General features: G+C 40.4%; 1 protein-coding gene across 1 annotated transcript in view; it reads left to right on the top strand.

Annotated features, from left to right (window-relative positions):
* The window catches only part of AGAP1 (ArfGAP with GTPase domain, ankyrin repeat and PH domain 1), a 622443-nt gene that overhangs the window by 15362 nt on the left and 582922 nt on the right, over positions 1-24159 (top strand).

Below are 24159 nucleotides of genomic sequence, written 5' to 3'. Positions count from 1 at the left end.
GTTCCAGAGTAGAAATAACCCTGATGAAGAAACTTCCCTTTTGTCCCTTGGCAAGCAGGTGGTGAACCGCTGGTGCCAAATGAGGCAAACATACATTTTCAGATGTGATCAGAGTATGATTTTATTTTATTTAAAGGTATTTATTTTGGACAAAGGGGAATTAAAGGATGGAGCATGATTGGAAAATGACAAGAATTAAAATAAGAAAAAAAATAACATTTAGTTTTGAAAAGGAACAAAATGCCCCAGCACCCAAGCTTGAACTCAGCTCCACTGCTCAAGTCTCTTTAAGTAGCAGCATTTATCACCAAGAAAGGATGTAGCCCATCATTCCTTTCTAGCCTGTCATTCTCCTTTCCACTATATTGATGTTTCTAAGAGGGGGAAGGGAGTGAGGGGGAGATAATGGGAGGGGCAAGGGGGTGAAGGAGCTATAAATGACTGCTATTTCCTTTGTTTTGGAGAGACTAGTAATTCATCCTGGCCTGTTTTCAGCCATCTTTGTTAAACAGATTAGCCAGGCTCTGGCCCCTGGACTGGGGGCTTTGGGCATTACAAGACCCAAGAAGCCAGACTTACTCCCTGTCTGTGAAGGGCTGAGGCCCAAGAGAGCAGAACCTGCAGCTGCTGCGAGAACCTCCACACACTCCCCCCTTCCCCTTTTCCATCCCCCTTCCTAACTTTTAAGTAGGCAAAGACACTTTATGTGACTGGGTGGGATCTCCAGCCATCAAGACATTCCCCCATTCAACTAGAATATTGATGCCAGTTTCTGCTGGTCCTTGTTATGCTGCTGCTCCTTTTGTGTCCCAGAGGACCTGGGTGTGCTCCGAGGGAACCTGGAACAATGCAGGCCGGGGCCTCCTGCCACCACTGTCAGCACATGGCTCCCCTATTATTGGGGAAGATTAAATTAAAAGAGGGAGGAGAAAAAATCCAAAATCCTTGCATGGGCAACCATCAGTGCAGAAACAGGCAGAAATCTGCAGAGCCTTTCACCTCCCCCTTCCCAGGGCCTCCTCTTAGTCTGCTGCTCCCTGAAGTTAGCTCTGTGTGTCTGTATGTATATGGATATGTACCTATGAGTGCATTTGTATGCGTGTATTTGTGCGTGTGTATGTGTGTGAGTGTGTATATTTGTGTGTATGTTTGTGTTTGTATATATGTAAGTATGAGTGTATTTGTGTGTATGTATGTGTAAGTGTGTATGAGTGTATTTGTAAATGTATACATGTGTTTGTGTGAATGTATGTATTTGTATAAGTGTGTATGTGTATATTTGTGTGTATGTTTTTGTATGCTTATGTGAGTGTGTATTTGCGTGTATATATATGTATGTATGTGTAAGTATATGTGAGTGTATATGTATGGAGTGTATTTGTGTGTGTATGTGTGTGTGTTAGTGTGTATGAGTGTATTTGTGTATGTAAGTGTGTAGTATATTTGTGTATAGTTGTGCATTTGTGTGTATGAATGTGTGCATTTGTATGTAAGTGTGAGTGTGTGTATTTGTGTATATATGAATATATTTATGTGTACATGTTTTTGTATATGCATATGTGTGTGTATTTATATGTGTATATGTGTGTGTGTAAATGTATGAATATATTGGTGTATGTGAGTGTGAACTATGGAGTATATTTGTGTGATATTTGTGTGTATATGTGCAATCTTTCTCCCCTTCTTCCTTCTCTTCTCTTTCCCCCTCTATTCTCTCTTTTCCTTTTAACTTTTACCCTCTCATCCTCTTTCTCCCCTCTTCATTCTCTCCCCACTTCTATTTTCTCTCTCTTTTCTCTTGATCTCTTCCTTCCTTCCTTCTTCTCTTCTTCTTCCTTCTTCTCTCAACATAGTAAGCTAAGCTGGCCTCAGTTTCTCCTTTGAGCTGGGAGCAAGATAAGAAAGAGCTTAACTTTCCAGTGCTTTCTTCCACCCGGATTGCCTCATCCCTTTCCCCAAAGACCCTGGGTTCTTCATTGTCTCCCGGTTACCAGCCTCCGCCATTGCTTGGGTGTAGCCCACTGGGGCAGACGTGCTTTATTTTCCCTAGGACTCCAGTGGGAAAGGGAGGGGAAGCACTAACAGCTGAGCACTTATTAGAAGAGGACGGTAGGGCCAGTGTTTATCTCACTCTTTTGCTTATTGTGTAGAGTGTGTTTGCTCAGGAATCACAAGGCCAGGTTGTTCTTAGAAACTTTGCATTAACACTAGGGCTAATTTTCCAAATTAGAGTCACACCTTCTGACTCACCGCTCCAGTCTCTAGTCAGCAATATGGATGGGTGCTACTTTCTTAAAACAAACAAACAAATAAATAAATAAATGAAAAGGTTGTACTTTTCTCCAGTAATGTGGCTAAAGTCTCCCTCTGATGTCCCACCATGATGGTGAGATGAGTCCAAAGTTCCAAGGAATTTTGTAAGTGAAGCTACAGCTCTGTCAGTGCATCCCAAGTGGGGAAAACTCCAAGTAGAGAACTAGACATGGCCAGTGAGACAGTCATCTCAGGATTAGCCTGGCTAAGTTGGAGAAGTGGGTCTCCAAGTTGACTGAAAGGGAATGGATTTTCTTTTCTTTTCTTTTTAACTACCCAATATATATATGTGTGTGTTTTCATTAAATATTTCTCATTAAATAAAAATTTCATAAATCTTTCATTAAATAAATAACAAAATGTATAGATTTTATTAACATTTGTAAAAAAAAATTTAAGTTTCTTGTCAAAGAAATCAAAGCTATCTGTAGTTATATGGGAAAAAATACTCTAAATCACTATTGATCAGAGAAATACCTATTAAAAGAATTCTGAGATACCACCTCACACCTATCAGATTGGCTAATATGACAAAAAAAGAAAAATGTTGGATGTTGGAGGGGATTTAGGAAAATTGGGACTTTAGTGCATTGTTGGTAGATTTGTAAATTGATCCAGCCATTCTGTAGAGCAATTTGGAACTTTGCCAAAGGGCTATCAAACTGTGCATACCCTTTGATCCAGCAATATCACTGCTGGGTCTATATTCTAAAGATATCCAAAAAGGGGGAGAAGGACTCATTTGTACAAAAATGTAGCAGCTCTTTTTGGGGTGGCTATGACTTGGAAATCAAACCAAACCCTTAGGGCAATTGATGATGCTATCCAGGCTACACAGTTAAAATATTGTTACTTTTACCTGGTACAATGTTTTGTGAAGTTGTTATTGAAAATCCATCCTCTCTGTGAATCACAGAAAAAAAAATCAGGTATATCCAAGCCAATCCCATAGCACTAAGGATGAAGTCCACAGAAAGATATTGACTGAATACAGGCTGAAGCGTGCTATTTTTTTATTTTTTTATTTTTTTCATTTTTTTTCTTTTTAAGTCTTCTCATACAAAATGATTAATATGGAAATGTTTTACATAATTGCACACATGTAACCTATATCTGATTGTTTACTATCTCAAGGAAGGATAGAATTTAGAACTCAAAACTTTAAAATAAAAATGTTTAAGAATTAAAAAAAAATTGAAATTCAAATTCTCTTTCCTTCCTGCCTTTCCCACTCCTTAAAAAGTCAAGCAATTTGCTATTGATTATACATGTGAAGTCATACAAAACATTTCCATATTAGCCATATTGCAAAAGAAAACAGGCAAAAAAAAAAAACACAAGAAAAATAAAGTTAAAATATATATTCTGTATTGATTTGTTCAGTTCTCTCTCTGGAGGTAGATAATTTTATTTATTTATTTCTTTTTATGGTTTCTTTGAAATTATCACACATTATTGTCTGGATCAGAGTAACCAAGTCTTTCACAGTTCTGTTTACAGTGTAGTCCTGGTTCTGCTCAGTTAACTCAGTTAACTCATATAAATCTTTTCAGTTTTTTTTTGCTCTTCATTTCTTATAGCACAATACTGTTCCATCACAATCATAACCCAAAACGTGTTCAGTCATTTCCCAATTGATAGAAATCCCCTTGATGTCAGTCTTTGCTGCCACAAGAAGAGCTACTCTAAGTGTTTTTTTTTTTTTTTTGTTTTGTTTTGTTTTTTTTTACATTATGGGTCTTGTTCCTATTTCTGTGATCTCTTTGGGATAGAGACCTAGTTGTGGTTATTGTTGGGTCAAAGGGTATGCCTGATTTTATTGCCCTTTGGGCATAGTTCCAAATTGTGCTCTGGGATGATTGGACAAATCCACAGCTTTACCAACAGTGCATTCATGTCCCAATTTTTTCCAAAAATGATGGATTTTTAATGATAACTTCATAAAACATTGTACCTGGTAAAGGTAACTCCATGTTAACAGTGGAGTCTGGATAGCATCACCCATTGCACTCAACCAAGGATTGAGATTGAGCTTTAACTCATCAAATTGAAATCAAGGAAGTAATCAAAGAAAATCAAATCAAAGGAAGAAATCAAGGATGTAATTAAAACTTTTAAAGTGTCAGACTTTGTGGTAGGTTCTGAGGCTACACAGTGAGAATGAATCTATTCCTGCTTTCATGAAATTTATATTCTATCAGAGGGACACATTGTAGACATATATAGGGAGAGTATTGGATTCAGAGTCAAGAGTAACTGGATTCAAATCCTGCCCTGATACTTCCTACTGATCCGACTTTGGCCAAATCACTGTTTCCTCTCCTTCCTCTTCATAAAATGAAAAGGTTAGATCTCTGAATGTATCCTCCTGTGCTTATACATTTACATAGAAAAGTCTACAACTTTTACTTTAGGCCCCACTGAGTGAATCCCTATCCCTTATGTAAATAAAATATAAATCAACATTCAATGGAAACTGAAATCTAGAGTAGCCCAGTGCCAGGTTTAAGAGGTGTGCCAGCTATTAGGACATAGGCACACCTTCAGTATTTGCAGAACATCTCATGTCATGTTGCTCTAATGCTTGCTGGTCTCCCTGAACTCAATTTCCTCATCTATAAAATGGGTTTAATAATCCCTGTAACAAAACTTGCTTCCAGAGATGTTTGAGGACTCCAATGAAAGGATGCACACAAAAACCTTTACAAATTATAGTGGTCTCCATTCATGCCACTTATTAAGGTTCTTTTACAGCAATCACCCACTCCATGCATCAAACATAGTTTCCTCAACCAGTTACTATCCACTGAGCCAACTTGAAGTGTCCTCTGACTCCTGAATTCTGACAACTTTGAGATTGAATGGGATGGAGATTCTTGCCCACTCTGTGCCAATCTAATAATCTCATAGCCGTGTCTCTCTGCTCCTTATCAATAGCAGACACCATCTTGCTAACCCTCTGAGTTGAAAATCAAGGCTAGATATTTAAAAGCAAAAGTCTCTAGCAAAATCATACATTTTCTTGATTCTCTAGCTCAGAATTCCCACTTTGCTATAATTATCACCAAGATGTCTGTTTGGCTTTTTGTTCAGAGTCCAAATAAGTTTTTTACTGAACCTAATTTTAAAGCACCATGTATTTTGCCCCCTCTGCATCTTCAACTTAGTGAATTTAACTTTTTAAACTTAATTTAGATTTAGTTGATCATTTATGTACTTATTGTATGCCTGATGCCAGACCAATAAATAAATAAATATATAACAACTGTGTAATCCCTGCCCTCAGGATGCTTATTTGCTACCAAAGCAATTGTGATAGCCCCATAGATATCCTTCAATGATCCCAACTGATTTATATGAACTTTGACCCGTATTTTATATAACTAATGGAGCTGTCAGAGCAGTGGAATGAACCCTGGGCCTTGGAATCAGCTGATTTGGGTTTCCAGCTGAGCCTTAGTACTTATTAGCTGTGTGGTTTTGGACTAATTACATCTCTCCTTCAGCACCACTGCTCCTACATATTCTGGCCCTGTGACATTGTACTAGTCACTTACCCTCTCAGTGCCCTGGGCAACTCTAGAAATCTGAATTGCATAATAGTTGTAATCACATTAGCCGTAGGTGTGCCCTCACTGGGTGTTCCCTACGCCTGGGAAATCTCTTGGGCCAGCTAATAATAATAAAAAAGAACAGCTACCATCTACTTTGTTTTATTTTTACACCAGCATTTTGCCTGCATTATCTCCCTAGATTGTTATAACAACCTTGTGAGGGAGGCACCAGGTGTGTTATTACCCACATTTAACAGATCAATAAACTGAGTTAAGTGATCTACCCAGTGACACTAGCTGAGATAGTGTTAAAGCCCTCTCCTCTTCCCAAATCCTCCCTTCCACATGGCCTCATAGTTTTAGCTTCCTCCCATCATTCTCCTTTACTGCCTCTTTTTGTGTGTTGTACCTTTCCGTTGTAAACTCTTTGAAGTCAAGGACTGTCTGTCTCTTTTTATTCCTTATATCCTTTTTACCTAGCGAAGTACCTGGCACATAGTAGGTACTTAATAAATGTTTATTGACTAGAATGCTTCTTGAGTTAGATAACTGTTGCATTTTTCATCTTTGCTTTCCCACTATCCACTACAGCAATAAGTAGTTGCTTAATAAATGCTTATTAGCTGATTTGATTGTATATAGGCTCCTTGAGGGCAATAAGTATTTCTTTTCCTAGTCCTCACCCCTTGCCTGTCATAGAGTAGGCTCCATATATTTATTTTAATAAATTGAAATGAACGCTAGAGTATTGAACTGAACCATCTACACCCAGCAAAAGAACTCTGGGAGATGATTATGAACCACTACATAGAATTCCCAATCCCTCAATTTTTGTCCGCCTGTATTTTTGATTTATTTCACAGGCCAATTGTACACCGTTTCAAAGTCCAATTCTTTTTGTACAGCAAAATAACTGTTTGGACATGTATACATATATTGTATTTAACTTATACTTTAACATATTTAATATGTATTGGCCAACCTGCCATCTGGGGGAAGGAGGGGAAAAGTTGGAACAAAAGGTTTTGCAATTGTCAATGCTGAAAATTTACCCATGCATATATCTTGTAAATAAAAAGCTATAAAAGGAAGGAAGGAAGGAAGGAAGGAAGGAAGGAAGGAAGGAAGGAAGGAAGGAAGGAAGGAAGGAAGGAAGGAAGGAAGGAAGGAAGGAAGGAAGGAAGGAAGGAAGGAAGGAAGGAAGGAAGGAAGGAAGGAAGGAAGGAAGAAAGAAAGAAAGAAAGAAAGAAAGAAAGAAAGAAAGAAAGAAAGAAAGAAAGAAAGAAAGAAAGAAAGAAAGAAAGAAAGAAAGAAAGAAAGAAAGAAAGAAAGAAAGAAAGAAAGAAAGAAAGAAAGAGATATTCTAGGTTTGGGGCTAGGTTGAGAAAGCTCCTGTTTGTCAGAGGCAGTCGCTCATTGATTCACCCACTGATTCCACTGGATTGATAGAGATCATTTTTATCACTTTTTTGCTTCTCACTCTTTTAAAAGCATTCTTGAATCATCAGGAACTAGGCCGGCTCTTTGGTTGGTTTATTCCCAAAGCTTCTATTGATGTAGTGAATTTATATGTCTGTGACTGTATCTCTCTGGAGTCCTTAGTTGGGAGACACAATGTAGCACTGAAGAGTATGTAACCATTTGTAGAAGTCTTTGTCATAGATGAACAAGCTTTTCCAAAAGGGTTATCGTTTCCTTGTCTATTTATTGTAGAGCTCTGTTCATGTCAAAGATGCAAGTATTTTGACGGCAAGGCATTCTGGAGTTAAGACATACAGTTTTTGCTCTTAGAAAGATGAGGCTTCTCAAGGCATGCAGAAAACACAAAGCAAACCCCAAAGCTTGGTAGCCTCTTCAATTTTCTAGGTCCTATTGTTCTCTCTGGTCTGACCTTCCTCCTTATTCACACCCTTAGTTCAAGATCCTTAATCTGTCCTCATTTAGACTAATTTAATAAACCTCCAAGTAGTCTTTTTGCCTACTATCTACCTCTTCTCTTATCTACTTTGCACACTACCAACTGACTTGTTTTCATAACAATCTGCTATATCATTCCTTTACTCAAACACATTCTGTAACTCCCTCTTGCTGTCTGAACAAAAGATACATTTTGGATCCACAGTCCTTTATAATCTTATTTTGACTGACTCATTTAATGCTACATTACTCCCTTGTATAGAATTCTGCTTCCTGTTTTTGGCCTGCCTTTTCTTGTCTCCCGGCCTTTGCCCACACGCTTATCTCTCCTGCTTAGCATGAAACCCTGGCTCTCTAGTCCTGGTGAAGTCCTTCCCTTGCCTCCTTTATTGGTCAGTTTTTGTTTTTTTTTAAACATCTCACCTACTAATGCCATCTTGATATTTACTTGCAGAGTATTTTGTATTGACTTAGCTATTTTGTGTTCTTTTTCTTGACAGAATGTAAACCTCTTGAAGGAAGGGGATATTTTTATTTTCATTTTTGAATCTTCACTCCTAGCACAAGATTTGTACACAGAAGGCTCTAAATAAATGTGGGATTCAAGGGCCCCCTTAGGTACCACCTTTCCCATATAGGCAACAGTGGTCTCCCTCTCCTCCAAGTGCTTGTGCAGTCTCTCATTCACCTCTGTATCTTGGTTAGCTTTAGCCTCACCCTTGCCCAATTAGATTTTTAAACCAAAAACTGGGCCTGGGCTCTCTCTGTCTTGCAGCCCTCATTCCTTTTCTGGAAGCTGCTTGTTTGCAGTAGCTACTTCTAAAATTTTGTTCTTCTAAAAAATATTGTACTTATAAAATATTGTTCTTCTAAAAAATATTGTACTTATAAAACATTGTTCTTCTAAAAATATTGTACTTCTAAAATATTGTTCTTCTAAAATATTGTTCTTCTAAAAATATTGTACTTCTAAAATATCGTTCTTCTAAAAATATTGTACTTCTAAAATATTGTTCTTCTAAAAATATTGTACTTCTAAAATATTGCTCTTCTAAAAAATATTGTACTTCTAAAATATCAAAATGTTTCAGTTGAAACAGGAGTTTATTTCAATGAGGATTCTATCATTGGTTTCAATGTGAGGTAGAAAGGACCTTTGATTGGCAAATGAGAGGTCGTATTAGAAATAAGCATATAGTGTTAGCCCAGCTACAAAGACTGGGTCTAAGCCAGGGAGGCAAAGGGAGGGTTGAGAGGTCTCAGCACCCATTCAACCAGACTGACGCAGTCTTCCTTTGTAACAGCTACAGAATATTTACAGGCACAAGCTGGGTCAATGTCATTTTGACAAATTCTGGGCTAGGTCTGCAGTCAGGAAGGCCTGGATTCACATTCCAGTTTCAAACATCTGGTCTCTGTGTGAAGATGGACACGTTACTTGGCCTTTCTGACCCACAGCATTACGACGTGCTGTGTGATCTTGGGCAAATCATTTTACCTCAATGGACCTCACTTGTCTCATCTATAAAGTGAAGGGGCTGGGCTAGATGGCCTCTGAGGTCCTTCCAGCTCAAAATCAATTAAGCTCTGATATTAAATTACTTATATTCTCTTGGCTTCAGGTTCCTCATCTATTAAAAATGACAAAGACAGAAGAGGTGGCTTCTAAGGTCCCTTTCCCTCTGAATAATAAGGACAGTATTTTTTTTTTTTTAAGGTAATGCTTTAAAATGTACAAGAGACTTTACAGATATTATCCCATTTTGTCTTGACAAAAACCCTGTGAGGAAGGTGCTATTGTTATTGAATCTGCAATCCTCTCACATTAGGTCATTTTGCCTCTTTGGGCCTCAGTTTCCTCATCTGTAAAAAATGTGAAGATTGGACTAGATGGCCTCTAAGGTCTCTTCCAGATCTAGGTCTATAATCCATGATTTGTAGAGTGGAAATAATAAGTTGAGAGGATATTTGTAGAGTGCTTTTCAAACTTTGATGCACACAGTGAATGTTGGCTTTCCATTTCTATAACACTAGCTCCCAAATGGGCTTATAAGGCAGGCTGGGGAAGTATGATTATGCCCAGCTGCAGAAGAGTTAACTGAGATCCAAGAAGGCTGGCTGTGTGGCAGGGTGAAAGCTGCATAGTTTTAACATTAGGGCATCTGAAGTCAAATTCCAGATCTGACCCTGGTCCTTCATCCCGGGACACCTTGGATCATTCATTTAACTTCTCTGAAATGAGAAGGTTGGACCAGGCCTTTGCTATTTTAAATCTTTGATTCTTTGTGATCAAATGCCTTAACTTGGATTTTGCAATTTGTAATTGAAATACCTGGGATTTGAACTCAGGTCTTGGGATTCGATGAATGGCAGAGGAAAAAGGATGCTAGATTTTGAGGGAGAGGTCCAGGACCTGGATTAAAATTCTAACTTTCAGTGACTTTAAGAAACTCTTCTTCTTCTTTTACCTCTAGTAATCTTAGCTAAAAAGGAGAGGTCTCATCCTTCTCTTACTGTGATCTACCAGCAGTTACACAGGCTTGCTTCCAACATTTCCACACCCTGTTTTGGGGAATCTTCTCCCCCTAATACGGAACCTTATTTCTGAAGATCTCTGAGTCCCTCTAAGGAAGGAAGTTCTTACCCTTTTTTGGATGTAATGGACTCCTGTGACAGTCTGGGGAAACCCATTCTCATAAGAAAGATTTTTTAAAAAAATACATAAAAGAAAAGGAAACTTATATTGAAATAATTACCAAAACATTAAAGCATAAATTTATAGCATCCAGGTTAAGGATCCCTGTTCTGGAAGGAGTGAGGTAGGGAACAAGCATTGATTAATCACCATTATATGCAGTCACCATATTAAGTTCTTTTTAAAGTACTTATTTACTTAATTTTTTTGATTATAGCTTTTTATTTACAAAACATATGCATGGGTAATTTTTCAGCATTGACCCTTGCAAAACCTTCTTTTCCAACTTTTCCCTTCCTTCTCCCACCCCCTCCCCTAGATGGCAGGTAGCCCAATACATGTTAAATATATGTTAAATCCAATATTTGTATACATATTTTATACAGTTATCTTGCTGCACAAGAAACCATACTAAGTTCTTTATAGATATCTCATTTGATCCTTACAACAAACCTTGAAGATGCTACTCTTATCTCCATTTTAAATTTGAGGAAACTGAGACACACAAAGGTTAAGTGACTTGCCCAGAGTCACTTAGTATCTGAGGCCAGATTTGAACTCGGGTCTTCTTCACTGCAGGCCCAACACAGTCTTGTATCTGTAGCACCACCAGCTGCTTCTGCAGAATTTCAGGATGTCAGTCACAGAGACAAACTCCTTGACAATTAGGAATCTTCTCTATGACCTCAAACAACAAACAAATATTTATTAAGCCTCTCCTTCTTCCTTGGTACACAGAGTGTAGACAAGAGGATATCCAGTGTTTGCTCAAAGACCTGGAAGGCGGGAAGGTCAGGGCAGTACCTCATGAGACAGCTTATAACCCTTTGGGGCAGCTCTATAGGTCGCCAAGTGTTTGTTTCTCCCAAGATGAAATTTACCCTGAAATTTCTCTTTTCGAGCTATAGCAACCATGATCTATGATCGAAGGCAATGAATATCTGTCGCTTTCTTTCCCATTGGTTTGTTTTTGTTTGTGATGGAATAAGACTGACTGACTCATGTAGGACTTGTGCCAGGATGATAAAGAGACAATATAAGCTGTGCATCATTTGCCAGGATATCTATCTATTACACTGCCATGATGTCTATCACACTTCCAGGATGTCTATGACACTGGCAGGGTGTCTATCACACTGCTGTGATATATATCACACTGTCAGGATGTCTATTGCACTGCCTTGATATCTGTTACACTATCAGGATGTCTATTACACTGCCAGGATGTCTGTCATACTGTCAGGATGTCTATTACCCTGTGATCATGTCTATTATATGATTTCAATGTCTAATACACTGCCTTGATGTTTATCAAAATACCAGGATGTCTATTTCACTCCCAGGATGTCTGTTATACTACTAGGATGTCTGTTACACTATCAGGATGTCTGTTACACTACTAGGATGTCTGTCACACTATCAGGATGTCTGTTATACTATCAGGATGTCTGTTACACTATCAGGATGTCTGTTACACTACTAGGATGTCTATTACACTGCCAGAATTTTTATTATACTATCAGGATGTCTATTATACTACCAGGATATCTGTCAAAATGCAAATACCCCATCTCTTATGTCCATTGCCCTGCCTTGATGTCTGTCTAATACACAGCTGGAATGGATGTCTTTTGCCTCAGTTTGCTTAGCAATGGGGTAGACTGACAGAGGAAGACACGGCAGGTTCTTTGTATATAAAAGCAAGTTTCATGTCCATAAGGAGCAGGAGATATTGCAGTCACTTGTCTGTTAATATTTCCCTTCCGGCTGAAAATACCAACATGTATTTGTAGGTGTCTGAAAGTATAGGTATTCATTCAATTTGAGTGGTGTGAATTATGGGACATTTCTATAATGTACTATTGGGGAGCATGTTTTACTCAAATACGAGTTAGTCTCCTCTGACTTGTAATTAGTTTAATAGAATGGAAAGGATGCCCTAAGAATCAACAGAATTTGCCTAAGGTCACAAAATCTGGCTGAAACTAGAGAGAGCAATTAGTTAAATTCATATGATTTAAAGCTGGAAGAGACATCGGAGGCCCCTTTATTTAAAGTCAAACCTCTTTATTTAAAAAGTAATAATAATAATAACTTTTTATTTTTTTTTAAATACATGCAAAAATTGTTTTCAACATTCATCCTTGGAAAACCTAAATTTTTCTCTCTCCCCCTTCTCCTCCCCAAGACAGCATGTAATCCAATATGTTAGACATGTGTAATTCTTCTATATCTATTTCTACTTTCATCATGTTGCACAAGAAAAATCAGGTCAAAAGAGGGAAAAACACAAGAAAGGAAAAAAGCTAAAATCACAATAATAAAAAAAGATGAAAATACTCTGCTTTGATCAATATTCAGTCTCCATAGTTCCTTCTCTGGATGCAGATGGCTCTTTCCATCTCAAATCTATTGGAATTGCCTCATTCTTGAAAGAGCCACATCCATCACAGGTTGACCATCACATAATCTTGTTGCTGTATACAGTCTTCTATTTAACCCCTTTATTTTATACTTGAGGAAACTGGTGTAGAGATGGAAATGATTGATCACAATTCAGTTATCCTGGTGCTCATGAGACTGGGACCAAGTTCGAGAGCAGCTAATCAATGTGTGGATTTGATCAAGACTTAGAGGTCATTTTACAGATGAGAAAATTGAGGTTGAGAGGTGAAGGGGGTGATAGTGTCAGTAGAAAATGGGCTTTACAGGTTTGTAGAAGAGAGAAAGTGACTCATAGGTGATCTTTTTTTTCCTTTGGTTTAAATATTTTGAGAGGCTGTGTGGGATCCTGGAGAGATTAACCTTGAATCAGGAAGCCCTGGGTTCAAGCTGTACCTCCAATTTAGCCTGCGTGTATAATCCTGGGCAAGGAACTTAATCTCTTAATTCCTCCGACTGCTCAGGAAGATTATAAATTGAAGAGCAGGTACTAATCTCATTTTTGTTGGCACAGGAAACTTCATCCCAAGGTGTTCCTTCTACAGGTACATTTTGATCCCTTGTGGTTCCATCAAACCAAATGCAAATATATTATGGATGAATCTTTTTTTAATGGTTGTTGCTGATCTTTCAACCTTTTTCTCCTTTTATTCTGTTCCAAGAGACAACTCCCTGAGAAGAGAAGCAGGTAGAAAAAAAATAAAATCTTATTATTTTTTTTTAAATATTAAACTTGTTGATTAGTTGCAAAAAAAAAAAATTAGGGCATAAGGAATACAAAACAGCTTTTTTTTTAAAAGTACATATTCACTTTAACAAGGTAGAAATCAAATCATTCTGTTTTCCTGACTCCTTCTGAACTCTCTTGTGAGTACATTTTCCATGTTGCTGCTGCTATTATTTATCTGCTTGTGGTCAGGATGCTGGCTTTGGGAGTAGGGGGCGGGGAGACGTGGTTCTAGGGGTGCAAGGCTCTGTCTCAGTTGGCTTCTTTCCATTGTCACTTCATAGAAATCTTCCCATATTTCCGGGATTCTTCACATATATTGTTTTTGGTGGCACAGCAATATTCCATTTCCACTTGAATCCCACGAATTCAGTTAATTCTCACTCACTGGACACAGGGACTGTTTCCAGTTGTTTTTGTTTTCTTTTCTTTCTCTCCCCTCTCCCTCCCTGCAATGGGTTTTTAAAAATAAAGCTGAAAGAGAATATTTTTATAGGGCTAGGCCTTTCCTGCCACCCCCTTTCTAGCCATCTTCTCCAATAACTTCCTACTATATTCAAGTAATGTTCACTGGGTCAAAAGGGTATGAACAGATTTGAATCTTTTACTGTATGATTTGGGCACGAATTTCAAAACAGGGAAAATCTGACTTTCTATTAGAGAGTATTTGTTTCTATTTTTGGGTGGTGGGGGGAGCCAGGCCCATGCTTTTATTGGCTTGGGGAACTCCCTCCATTTAGGCACATTGGAAAATCCTCTGTAACCTTTAATTAGAAGGTTGGTTTTAATTAGTCTAATGGAAATTCTGCAAAGTTATGTGACTTACCCTTGGTCACACTAGTGACAGTTGTGTTCATAGCTCTAGAGCTGGAAGAAACTGCAGAGGTCATCTAGTCCAGATGAGGAAACTGAGGCTTGGGGAGGAGATTAAAATATCTTAATTTTTTTTAAAGAGAAAAATGTACATAATATTTGTCTGGTTTTGGTGTCTTTCTCCAACTGAAAGATAATTTCAACAGAAATATTTCTTTGAAGCCCAATTTCCTTCAGAAGCCTAGTATGCTTCCTAGGCAGGATTTGAACTCAGATCCTCCCATTTTAGCAACTGTATTCCTTCTGCTTCACCTGTCAGAAGGAGGCCTTGAATATAAGTCTTGAGTGTAAGGCCATCAATTCTCTAGCCACCCTGTTCCATGATCCTCAGTTTCAGAATTCTCTCCTTTCTACTGGGGTTGGCCAGACATTTGTTTCCCTTTCCACCTGTGAGAAGTGGATGGAGGCTTGGTTTCTAGAGAAAAAAAAATTAATTTTTTAATTTAAGAAATTAAATTAGAGAAATATAGAGAAATGAGGCTTAAATTAGAAAAATAAAATTGAAACAAGAAAAAGATGCTAGGACTGGGGATAAGGAGATAAAAATTAGAAAAGGAAAATGTCATGGAGTTGGGGATTTAGAATAAGAAACACTGTTGTAAATGTAATTAGAGCTGGAGAACCACTCACATGTTGGGAGGAAGGGAGGAGGAAGATGTAATGATGTGATCAGAGGAAGAGACAGACTCTTCAGATAGCATAGTCTTCAGCCAATAGGGGCTCAGGGGAAGGACTGAACTGCGTCCAAATAAGATGAAGGCTGAGGGAGAAGTAATGATTACATCAGGGCAGAGATTCACACTCTCACGTGGGAGGGATTGCACACTCCTGATAGGCTGGGACTTCTGGTACTTAGCCATTGGGGCATCAAGGGAGGGACTTTGCATCTTGGGACAAGTATTGATTCTATAGGATACCCATCTCTACAGTTGGGTAACTAAAGACTTTTAACTCTATCTACCCCCTTCTTAAATGCACATCCGATGTTGCTCTTGTGCCTCTGATCTCTACTTTTCTAAGAAGAGCCAAATATGCTTGATCATTCAAGACATTGCTTAGAAAGACAGCATCCCCCTGCAGGGTTTTCCCTGGATTTCATTTGGCAGCCTTTTCTCCAACCAGTCTGAAAGAGAGAGCCCTTTGGTTGGGTCCCAGGGGTTGCTGATTTTACCCTTCTGTTAAGATGCCTTGGCAATGTACTTCCGGGTTGGGAAATGTGCTTTGTCAGCTGGCACTATTTCTCCTGTGCCGGAGCTGAGGCTGTGTCCCTCACTGGGGGGTTAGTAGTCCCTTCCAGTCACTTCTTTCTTAAGTCAGGGGAAGAGGAGTTGGAATGGGCATGTGTCCAAGTGCCCAGAGGCTCTTTTGCAATGGGAACAGCTTGGTTAGTGGGCTTGCTAATAGGCTTGTCTTTTTCCAAGCCCTCACCTGGAGATCTGAAGTCCTTCCTTGTGTGGGCTAATTTGGGAAATTTGTGATTTGTGACAAAGGTAGGAAAGTCTAGAGCTCCAAGGGACTTGGGAAGCCATTTCACCCATTCCTCTACATTTTTTTTCTTGTTTTTTGTTTTTGTTTTTCTTTTTAATTAATTGTATAATTATAACATTTTTTGACAGTACATATACAGAGGTAATTTTTTTACGACATTATCCCTTGTACTCCCTTCTGTTCTGTCCTCTACATCTTTAAGATGAGGAACCAAGTGGCTTTCTAAAGGTCACATAGGTAACAAGTGACAGAGCTTATAGGATCATAGATACAGAGAGGGAGAGGATATAGTGGCCACTTCAGTCAATTCCCTCATTTTAAAGAAACTGAGTGAAAAGGGAATGACTTGAAACAACCAGTAAGTATCAGTGAGTCCCTTAAACTTCCCGACTAAGGGGCTGTGTGCCGCTCTCCATTCCACCATGCCTGTTTGCCAAATGGTCATTAAGCGCCTACTGTGTGCGTACCTGGGGAAAGGGAGTTAGAAGACTCTTCCTCCCTAGCTTCTTTCTTCCTGGAGATCTTAGGCCTGAGCTGCTGCAGGTCTGTTACCTGAGGCTTCGCTGTCTTAGGCCCGTCATGGCTGGGGAGGCAGGCAAGCCTGTCTGACCTTTGTGGGCCGCTCAGCCACCTGGCAGTATGAGCTCATTTTGGCAAAGCTGCCAAAGCTCATTGTTGACTTTCCCTTCGCCCAGGGAAATGAAACAACTGGCTCGTTCTGAGGGCAGAGGTAGGAGTCATGGGGGAGTTTCCGAGACCAATGGATGGGACTCCACTGAAGAATGGCTTTACACTTCCTCAAAGGGGAGTTTGTCACAAGCAGCTCGTTCCTTAGTGGTTGGGGAATTGGCTTCAGTTTGAGTCAGTGAGCAGTTCTGAAGTAAATACTAAGTGACAGATACTGGGCTGAGCCAGGAAGAAAAAATAGGGCCAGCCTTCATTCTTGGGGGGGAGGGAATGGATTGGAGACTTTCCAAGATTTTTTCCCAAGTTCCCCTACCTTCACCCCAGAAAATGTTTTCTTGCTGGCTGCTGTGTAAGCCTGCGGGAACTCTAAAAGGAACAATAAACCTGCTTCCCAGAACAAACTGTTGTTAAGATCACTTGAGAAGCTCCCATTTACTGATTTGTTAATTATAAGTCATTCTCTTCTGCTCATTACCAGAGGACCTGAAGGACTCCTTACTTGAGTGCTTCTTAACTGAGTTGGATTCAGTAGTTCAATTAAATAAGCATTTAATGAGGGCCTCCTGTGGGTCAGACGTTGGGGGTGCAAGTAGGGCGAGTTCTCTTGGCTGAGTTGGATTTTGTATTTAATGGTGATTGTATCTGCCACCTTCTTGACAGAAAGCTTTATGAGGGCAGGTTACATGTAGTATGTATTATTATTATTATTATTATTATTTTCTTTTTGGACTCAACAATGGTTCATATATGGCAGGCTTTTAATTTTTATTTATTTCAGGATTTTTTTTGTTTTTTGTTTTTTGTTTGTTTGTTTGTTTTGATTGAATAAAGTTAATGGAGTTGAAATGAACCTTGCTAAATTATAAATGACAAAAAAGGAACAGCTAAACTCTGTTATTATAACGATCCAACTTAGCTCCAAAGAAGAGCTGGGAATATTTGTCTTCTTTGCAGAAGTGGAGGATGATGGGTATGAAACATTAGCTGTATTGTTATCATCTCAGGCTAGGCTGGTTAGTTTGGCTTTAAGACTTCTCCTTCCATTCTTTTCCTATTCATTGTTACTGGAGTTGGATTGATGAATTAGGGAAGAGGGAGGGAAGCAGAAATAAAGATGTAAAAAACAATGGCATAAATATTTTTCTTTGTAAAAAAAAATTAGTGACAATCTAGTTAGTTGTATTCTGGCGAATACTGGTTCTACCCCTCTCTGGCGGCTTGCCTGGAAGTCTGGTTGAGTGCTTCTAAATGTGTTTAGTCAGAAACCAAGCTTTCTCCCCATTCTGTGCCAGCCACATAGAAAACACATGTTTAATCAGGGCTCTGTCTTGGTTTATATATTTGAGGAGCTGAACTGCTTAGGTGGGTGCTTAGATTTCTTTTTCTTTTTTTCTTTTTTTTTTTTTTTCTATTGTATAATTCTTTTTTGTCTAGAAAGTTAAAGTTTACAAAGTTCTTTCTGAAGCCAGCCCTGAAAAAGGGAGGTCGAGCCAGTGCTATAACCATTTTCAGGTGAGAAAACTGAGGTTCAGAGGCATGAATTGTCTTGCCCAGAGCTGGCAAATATGGGAGCAAGTCCTCGTCATAGAATTGCAGGACTGCAGGGATAAAAGGATTCAAAATATAAAGCTGGATGGAGTGTTAGTGGCCGCTAGGTCCTTGAGAGACGAGGAAGCTGAAGCTCAAGGAAGTTAGAATCTCTGCTGAGGATCACACGGGTCATCAGAAACAAAGCTAGATTTGAATCCAGCCCTTGGGATTCCCAGTCTGTTGTTCCTGTTACCAAATCACATGGTTTCTGGGGAATCCCAGAGGCTTCCTGGGTAACCTGTGTCTGTCTGTTCAGGAGACCCCGAGGTGATCTTCTGGCCAGACACCCAGCTTGTGTACGTGTGATTGCGTGCACATGTGTGGATACGTAGAGATGTGTGACCTCATGACCCTCCAAGCCAGGCTGTTCCCCTTGGGCCCCCTCTCCTGGTTATGTTCACAATAGCAGTTCACACCTATGGCCTGCTTGCAGCTTTCCAGCTTGTTTTCCATGGGGTCCTCACTTGATTAGGATAATTTTCCTGACTTTGAGTCTAAATGTGTTGGATTCTAGCTTCCCTCATGTGCCTCCTTGGGGCTGGGGAGAACTGGGGGTGGAGGGGAAATCCTTCTTCCATGGGACAGCCTTTCAGATTCTTGAACTCTCATCCACACTCTTCCTCCCTCAAATGGAGATGCTGCACTTTCCTTCCTCATTCCCAGCCACCCCTTGTTAAAATTCTGTACTGGGTCTTCTAATGGAGGAGTGAAGTTCAGAATAATAAAGTTCCTAAGTGCAGGAACTGTCTCAGACTTGTATTTGAATCCCCATCATCTAGTGCACTACCTGGTATACAGTAGGTGCTTAATAACTACTTGTTAATGGGTTGACTCAGAGCCCTTGACTTGCTGCAGACATCCATGAACTAGAAATCTGGCTACAGGCGGCGGCACTGAGTTTTCCTCTTGCTTGCTGTGCGACTTCTCCTCCCTGGGTCTATTTCCTCAAGTGTAAACAGAGAGCGGATTTGGTTTCCATCTTGTTCCAGTTTGTTTTGTCTTGTTTTGCAGTGGTCTTACTGAGAGGGCAGATGTCCCAACTTCTTGGATGGCCCCAACCAAGGCACTTAACCTCCCATAACTATAAAGTGATCCAGCCACAAAACCTGCTCCAGGCTTAACTCTCAGGACTTGGTTGGAGTTCAATTCCATCCAGTGCTCAGAGCTTCTGGGAGATCTGGCTAATGTTTATAAACACAAAGCAGTGAGATTAGAGTGAGGGGGAGAGATCAGTGAGTGGAGCAGCTGGGTCACAGTAGACAGAATACTGAAGTCAGGAAGATTATCTTGTGAAGTCCAAATCTGGCTTTGGGATCCAGGTTGTCACTTTATCCTGCTTGCCTCGGTTTCCTTATCTGTAAAATGGGCTGGAGAAGGAAATAGGAAACCACTCTAGCAACTCTGCCAAGAAAATCCCAGATAGAATCACAAATGACTGAAAACAAGTGAGCAACAGTAACGCCGAGTGAGCTGATGAGTCAGTGTGTATATGGCCATGTCTGTGTTTATGTGCATGTGCAAACACATGAGAATAGAGGATCTATGAAGCTTTTTAGAACAGATATTCAAAGATGGGAGCCCTTCTGAGAGCATCCAAAGCCCCAGGGGCTGTTGGGACTGGAGCTTTGTCTGGGTGGCGGTTTCAGGCCTCCAGAAGTATTCTTTGGAGCAGTGAGTCATGTTAAGTCAGCATTTGGGAAGTTCCTACTATGTGCTGAGCATACAGAGGGAAAAGCCAACCTGGGGAGCTCACGTCTTAGGCCAGGGTAGCCTTGAATCTTGGGGAATTCTTCCCTGAAATTAGCTGGTCTTGGGCTGGTGGCAGCTGGCTGGCATGGGGAATGGAGAGGGAGGCTGCACCTGTGTTTTCTTATGATCGTGGAATTGCAATCAGAAGGGACCTTGGGAACCATTGAGTCCCCTTTGATTTATAGATAAAATGGGAGACATGAAGTGAGCCAAACGTGAATGGACTCTCAATGGCTGACATTCAGAGGGGGCTTCCCATTTTCTCATTTGACTCTTACAACTGCTTGAAGGGGAAGGAGAAGGTCTTGCAAAGATTTTTATTCCCATTTTACTGATAAGGAAACTCAAGCTCTTGTCCAGAATCACAAAGCTATCCAGTGTCTGAAAACCCCCCAGAGATTAGTATTGCCTTCCCCCAACTCCTAAGGCCATTGCTTTGTTTACTGGAATCTGGCATCTGCTTGCCTTGCATAGGAAGCATGGTTTCACCCAGCAACATGTACTTGGGGGTGTAAGGTGGGGCACAGGGCTTGCTGGTTTTCTCAGTGCTAAGAGATCATGAAAATCTTTTTTAATTTTATTTAAAAAATACACTCGGCACCCCTAGAACACTGGTTTTGTTGCTCCTATGTTGAAGGAATGTTTTTGAATATTGTTTTGATTTTAATGTGTTTATATTTTTTGCTGTGACTTGGGTCACTCCACTATTATCATGTGTTTGGATTTCTGGCGGAAATAAATGCTCATCATCTCTTAGATCAGCACTTTCTATATAGTAGCTAATATAGTCTTTGTTTACTAGGAGCTCAATTAAAATGGTAATTGTATTATCGTAATAACAGGATCAAGCAGAGAGCTGAATGTTAAATGTCCTTTCTTCTCCTCAGCCCACTCCTTCCCTCATTAATGCTGATGTCTCTTTCCCCATCACGCTCTTCCAGCCAAGGCACCCATTCTGCAAGGTGGATTTCTAGCCTGACAGTCGGAAGTTGTGGATCCAGAGCTGGAGACCCATGAGGTCAGCCTCGTTGTGGAGTTCGAGCTGGCCGGGACTTTGGAGAGTAACTCTTGCCATCTCCTCGTTTTTCTAGATAAAAGGACTAAGATCCAGGAGATACAAAAGCAAAGCAAGATCCCTGGCAGCAGGGATGGGATTTAAGCCTGAATCCGGCTCACTCTACCCTGCCCAAGCTGCTTTCATTGGCCTTCTGGAGGCTCAAGGCACTTTCTTGTGATTTGGAATGTTCCTGGAGCTCTCCTCCCTGTTGTAGATGGGCTCCTTCAGTCACGGACTGCTTGGTTTTTCTCTGTCTCCCCAGTGCCCAGTCCTAGCAGGGCAGCCTTGGGTGAGGGGCTTGGATACTCTATAAGCCTCAGTTTCCTCTTCTCTCTGATAAAAACTTTGGCCTTGATAGGGGAGAAGGGGGATGACCAGGAAGTGCCTTCCCTCCCTAAGCCAGTGCTTTTATGATACAAAATTATTTTACCCTTTGAGCCTCAGCAGTATAAAATGAGAGAATCGCACTGGGATTGGAGATGAGGACTTGAGAAGGGCCTGCCTACAATCTAGCTACAAATACAGCCTATTTTTAAAAAATTAATGCTTTTTATTTTCAAAATATCTACATGGATAATTTTCAAAGTTCATTCTTGCAAAATCTTGAGTTCCAATTTTCCCCTCCCTTCCCCCACACCCTCCCCTAGATGGCAAGTAATCCAATATATGTTAATAAACATGTGCAATTCTTCCATACACATCTTGCTGCATAAGAAAAATCAGATCAAAGAGGAAAAAATGAGAAAAAATCAAAACGCAAGCAAACAATAACAAAAAAGTGAAAACGCTCTGATGTGAACCACACTCAGTTCCCACAGTCCTTTCTGGGTTTGGATGGCTCTCTCCATCACAAGATCATTAGAACTGGTCCGAATCAGCTCACTGTTGAAAAGTCTTGTCCATCAGAATCGATTATCATATAATCTTGTTATTACTGTGTACAATGATCTGCTGGTCCTGTTCATTTCCCTCAGCATCCGTTCATGTTTCTCTAGGTCTTTCTGAAATCATCCTGCTGGTCATTTCTTACAGAACAATAATATTCCATTCATGTACCAGAACTCATTCAGCCATTCCCTACTGATGGGCGTCCGCTCAGTTTCCAGTTCCTTCTGGTCTCTCCAGGCTTTTCTGGAATTCTCCTGCTGGTCATTTCTTACAGAACAATAGTATTCCCTAACATTCACTTACCATAACCTACTCAACTTTCACTTACCATGACTTACTCCAACCGATGCAGTCTATGTTTTTAAAAAAAGGTATTGAATGAAGGAATGAAGGGATGAGAGGACTGTTGAGAGGATAGGCAGAAGTAACTGATGGGCATTGAAGTGCCTGCTGGGTGCCCTGTACCCCGCTGGGTACTGGAGGTATAGAGGAGAGGAGAGACAGTTTTGGTTCTCAGGGGGATTACAGTCTAGTGGAGAAGGGGAGGGGAGACAACAAGCACATGTATATACATATATATATATATATATATGCATATATATATATGTATATATATATATGTATATATATATATATATATATATGTATACATAAAGAATCATGTGCAGGAAATAGTGAGATTGGAGTGAGGGGAGTGGCGTGGGGACCACAAAAGGCGCCCTCAAAGGCAATCCTGAAGCCGACATTTGAAGTAACTGAAGGATGTTTGGGAGGGAAGGAGCACATGGCAGAAGTGAGGAGCAGTCGGTAGAGTCATAGGGATGGGAGATTGGAGTGTCACGGATGCAGAACTGGGCAACCGAGACCGGGCCTCTTCTTTCTCTCTTCCCTCCCCGTTTCCTTGCCAGTCTAAGTATTTATTTTCAAAACAAGCCTGCCAGCTCCTTCCTAATTAAAAACACCCCCCCATCTGCTAAGAATTCCCGAGCCCTCCTCTTGATCGATGGTGATAAACTCTCTAGTCTTGGGGGTCTCCTTTGCTCTGATAACCCCTAGGGCTTGGCGAAGGCTGTTTTACATTAAGCCCTCTGCCTCCTCCACACATTTTGATTTCTCTGTGTATAATACACATGTGCTTGTGTTTATGTAAATAAGCCCATCATTATCCCAAGTCCCCAACGTGTATTCCTATGGTTAGGGATGTTTAGCATCTCCTTAAAAATATTCATCAGAAGGTGAGCTAGCCCCTCTCCTGCCCCCCAGATAAAGCTGTTTTACATTTTGGGGAGGGGGAAGGAGGAAAGGGGAAAACTGAGACTCAAAAGACGATAGGAAGACTTGCTTGTTTTCTGCCCTTTTAATCTAGAAAACTTTGTCACTGTGGTCTTGTCTTTGCTTTTAAATTTCACGCTCAGTAAGCAGATTAATATTGCTGTCTCAGGTGAGCGTCTGCTCTCTCCTGTGTCACTGCTGATGTCTTTCCTTGGCTTTATCGGCTTGTTTTGAGGGAATACTATCCAGGTCTGTGGTCAGGAAGACCCTGAGTTCAGACTAGCTTCAGATTCGGTGTAATCCTGAGCAAGTCCTCAATTTGCTCCTCTGTACAATGGGCATCATAATAACACTTATCTCCCAGGAGTCTTGTGAGACTTAAATGAGATAGTAATTATAAAGTACTTACTCAGCACAGTGCCCGGCGTATAATGAGCATTATATAAATGTTAGCTAGGGAGGTGCTGATGATGACATCCCATGGTGCTTTGAAGTTTTGCTCAGAACACTGTGCAGTGGCTCATAAATGCTCGCTGATCCATTGTCATATTTGTCATTTAAGCTTCCCAGAAGAAGGGCTGTGGGTGTCATATTTGACATATGAGGAAACTGAGACCGGGGAGGGGGCGGTGTTTTGCTCGTGATCACAGACACCAAACATTGGAGTTGGGTTTTGAACCCGATCGCCCCGACTTCCTCACTGGCCACTGCTAGATTGTCCTGAGTCTTCAGGCACATCCATGTCCCAGGAAGAAGTGGGAAAGGGGCTCTGCTGTGGCCCCAGCAGCTGGGGGGGGTGAGGGCTCTGGCTGGGGGAGCTACATGGAGTCAGCTTGTGGCCAGAGCCATGGAAACTCTATGGCCAAACATGGCCCGTTGCCATGCCGAGCGTGGATCACTGAAGAAT

Source organism: Sminthopsis crassicaudata, chromosome 4, assembly GCF_048593235.1.
Source record: "Sminthopsis crassicaudata isolate SCR6 chromosome 4, ASM4859323v1, whole genome shotgun sequence".
In the NCBI taxonomy this organism is placed as follows: Eukaryota; Metazoa; Chordata; class Mammalia; order Dasyuromorphia; family Dasyuridae; genus Sminthopsis; species Sminthopsis crassicaudata.
This window is presented reverse-complemented; position numbering and strand designations above follow the sequence as displayed.